General features: G+C 46.2%; 1 long non-coding RNA gene across 1 annotated transcript; it reads right to left on the bottom strand.

Annotated features, from left to right (window-relative positions):
- Positions 1-553: 553 nt before the first annotated feature.
- Positions 554-2373, bottom strand: LOC138452618 (uncharacterized). Its single transcript, XR_011260266.1, has 3 exons — positions 2192-2373; positions 1688-1811; positions 554-1557 (listed from the first exon to the last, which is right to left on the bottom strand). It is a non-coding gene; the product is annotated as an uncharacterized lncRNA (long non-coding RNA).
- Positions 2374-4165: the final 1792 nt, after the last annotated feature.

Here is a 4165-nt window from a genome sequence, read left to right as displayed (position 1 = left end):
GAAAAGCACTGGCTCGGTGGTGCGCAGGAATGTTGCTAGAGTAAAAATGATTGATGGGAAGCTTAAGCAAACCAGTGGCCCTGGGTACAGGAAGAGGCGATGCATGCCATAACATGCTCTTGAGAAAAATCCGCATTACCAATAAAACCGAGGTAAAGATAAAAAGAAAAACAAACGATGGTATTTGCATTTCTTCTATTGCTAGCAGCAACAAAATAAAGGGATTTTAGTAAGCTTTGAAAATTAAAAGAGGTAAACAAAAGGGAAGGTCAAAGGAAGGGCATCAAATTGCTGCTATACAGAAGGAGAACTGACCTACTCGGACGGGTTGTTACACACACTATTTCCTTACATGTGATTGCTTTCAAACAAGTGAGGCTCGTGACTAGTTAGCCTCCAAGAACAATGAATGTAGAACCCAAGTGCGCTAGATATACCACTGGTTCTATCTCCCAGGCTACCCCAAAGAGTCCAATGTTACTGGTCTGGAGCAAAAGAACAATAATTCTGGTGGACTACTGTTGTGACTTTATAGCCATTTTTATTTCGGCAGTTATTTTAACAAAAGAAACATTTTTATCAAAGAAAGGTACTACACAGGTTACACTTTGAAGGGATCACCAACTATTGCTGTGCATTATACATTTTCGCCAAACAGTAGTGTACATAAAAACAAATGTTCGCAAAGAAAGAACATTTTCAAACAAAATCCATTTTGAATATGTATCGCTGGATGTACAATCTATCCAGCACAAAAGTAAAATGAAAAATGAAAAGACCCCACACATCTAAGAGTGCAACATCGGTTCAGTGAACCTGCATGGTGGGGCAGACTTATTCTGCCCTAGTTGTGTGTGCTGTAAAAGGGCAAATGAATGCGCCGCCCACCAGAGTCTAGTGTGTTTGTGACCTGGTTTGTGGAACAAGTATAAAGTCTTGTGGTCCGAGGACCAAGCTGTTTCTAATCCGAAACCAGTACCAGAGATGAACTGATCGTCTTCCTGGTGACTCAGAGGATCAGATAGTGGGTGTTGTGTAGAGACCAATCCTAGGTCAACGTCGGTAGTTGTATTCCTGTTGGTTTAGAGGTGGGCCGTAATGCAATTACGTGTCCAATAAGACGTTTCGGCGGGCAGTGAAGGCTACCTTCATCTGGACCTACAGATGTCGCTCTATGAGAAAGGAGAGAGCAAACGATGAGACCAGGGAAGGCGTGGAGAGAGAGTAAGAACAAATCTACTCTAAGCCTTCAAAAGATCGGTCCATAGCTCAACAGAACAGAACACGGGAAACAGAAACTGGCAAGGGGGGGTTCATAAAAACAAAGATATAAAGCTGGTTAAAAATGTCACTGGATGGCAAAACGCCTGGCCTCACCCACTTGGAGAAGGGGTGCTCCTATTGTCGATGCAAACAAGGAGAGGGCCCGCACTTAGCGTGTGAGGGCGCTAGGTGGAACTGATACAGCATAAGTCAGGTTCCCACGGCGGAGTCCAAAGCAAGGGAGAAGAGAGGGCAATTTGGACCCGGTGTCTCAGAGCAAAAAGAGAAAAGAACCTATCAAGGAGACACAGAGAAAATAAAGCAAAGTCAGAGTGCCTAGAAGGATATTCACGATTTAAAAAGACCTGGGTCGTTAGACAGTGCAACCAGGTGAACTACAACTGGGGTGAGTACCATCACTTACTTCAAGCTGATGGCCGCATATGCGGCTAGCATTCACATGAATGAGAAGGGAGGGCGCGGGACGGAAGATGCCCTGTGGGAGATCCAATCACTCCAGGTCAGGCGTCATATTGATGCTGGGGCTTCTGCAACAAAGGCAGAGGTGTTATTGTAGAGACCACGCGGGTAAACAAAAAAGAAAGGTGCAGAAGTGCCATGATAGGTGGGAAGTAACTGATAAAATGGCTGTGAAATGTGCCGAGGACCATGTGTAGGGGCTGGCCCCCTGCCTAAAGTACAGGGTGCAAACAGCGCCCTCCAGATGTGAGAAGGGGGCGCATGCAAAACATGTCAGGGTTACTGCGCCTCTGTGTAAAGGAGGCAACACTGTGGGCGAGAGTAGGTGGATCAGGAGTGCCCACGCTATGGGGCAAGCAACGCTGGTTGCGTGCTATGTCTCACAAAGGCATGCAATGGCTATGGCGAGATAAAAAGCAGGCAACAGGAGGGCTAGAAAAACTAATACGTGTGCATCCGGCAGGTGCGTTGTCTAAAACTGGATGTGCCCATGAGGGTGGAGGGGAAGAAGCCAGGGCCCCTGGGCATAGGGCTTGCCCGTCTGCTGGTAGCACAGCGAATGGTGCTATGGCGAAAGGTAAGTTCAGTCGTAGTGAGCCGGTCCGCGTCCCGAGCTGTGTAGGGTTGCTACGGGGACCGGAACACTATATGCATAGAAGCATGCGCGATGCGAGGCGGGGAAGGAGAAACTGTGCATGTGCAGTCCCCGTCCACTTGCTCCAGGAGTCGAGCGCGAGCAGCCCCGCGAGCAAGAGGTTGTCTGGGCGCATGCATGTGGCACAGACAGAAATTAAAAGAGCCAGGTCCCCCTCATAGATTGAATCAGGAACGTCACAAAAAGTCATCGTGCTGTTGGTTAGGCTGACATACACGTTGGTTCATGTGAATTTACTGGATTAGGATCGGAAAATCACATGGGAGTCAATTTTGCTCCATGGTGTAAAGTGAATGAAACCTTTAATTCACGCCACACCACATTTTCATCCATTTGTATGGGGGAGGGGCAGTACACAACTTTGCTTTCCACTGCGTTGCTTCCTTTCTGCCATACATATGCCGTCTTTATGCTCCGGCATAAAGCAAGGTGACTCCATAGGAATCTATTGTACATGTTGCCTGTCGTGCCTGCTTGGCAGTCGGCATTAACAATTAAACACTGCCTACGATGCACGCATGGCAGGCAGCATTTACAATTACAATTAAATGCTGCCTACCATGCAGGCAGCGTTTACTCATTTGAAAAGCGGATTGCAAATATGCAGAGCAAAAGGCAGCGTACCTGCGTGTATGCCGTCTTTCATCTTGCACATTTACATTCCGTTGTGCAAATGACAATTTGGCAGCAGAGACCAGAGAGACAAACAGAGTGCAAAGGTATCAGGTCCCCGCAATCAAATTACGAAATTGTGCATAATGAGCTCCACAGTATTTCAGCATCTGGGCTGTTAAAATTGTACAGATGTTGCTGAAGTAGATTATGCAGCTTTTGTAACTTCAACAGACCATATTACAATGAAATACATGATAAACTTTATAAACACAAAGGGCCTCATTTTTAAAATAGTGCAAGCTGCACAACGCTGGTCACCTATGTGTGCACCTTCATGTAAAATGGTGCCCTCCATGCAATTTATGGTATTTGCATCAGGAAGAGCAAACACAATGTTAAAAGAAGCAAATCTGTTGACCACTTGTTTGCAATTCGTAGTGCATTTAGTGTTAACACTTCCAGCAAGCTACGCTTGCAGAAGGCAATTAGGAAGACTTCCTCTAGAATACAGCTGCGCATAGCCAACATCAGCCTCTAGATTAATAGAATCATGCAGCGGTGCATAGTGTCTGTCTGGAGAAATTCTAATACAAACAATGTGGCAACATGTCAGACGGAATAGCGGTTATTCTGGAGAAAGAAAATCCGATATTTTGTCTATTATGCTTACATGCCCAAAGTAGCCCTCCCCCTACGAGGTGAGGCTTTGCCAGCTTGTGTAATCACACCTTTTTGTGTCTATTATGCTTATTTGCACGCCTGAAGTAGCCCCCGCACCATGAGGTGAGTCTCTGCCAGCTTGTGTAATCAGAACAATTTTTGTCTATTATGCTTATTTGCGCGCCTGAAGTAGCCTCCTCACCATGAGGTGCTTCTTTGCCAGCTTGTGTAATCACACCTATTTGTGTCTATTATGCTTATTTGCACGCCTCAAGTAGCCCCCGCACCATGAGGTGAGTCTTTGCCAGCTCGTGTAATCACACCTATTTGTGTCTATTATGCTTATTTGCACGCCTCAAGTAGCCCCCGCACCATGAGGTGAGTCTTTGCCAGCTTGAGTAATCACACCGATTTGTGTCTATTATACTTATTTGCGCACCTGAAGTAGCCCCCGCACCATGAGGTGAGGCTCGACAAAGTCTGCTTGTACCA

Source organism: Ambystoma mexicanum, chromosome 4p (genome assembly GCF_040938575.1).
Source record: "Ambystoma mexicanum isolate Mex_15411 chromosome 4p, UKY_AmexF1_1, whole genome shotgun sequence".
Taxonomy (NCBI): Eukaryota; Metazoa; Chordata; class Amphibia; order Caudata; family Ambystomatidae; genus Ambystoma; species Ambystoma mexicanum.
This window is presented reverse-complemented; position numbering and strand designations above follow the sequence as displayed.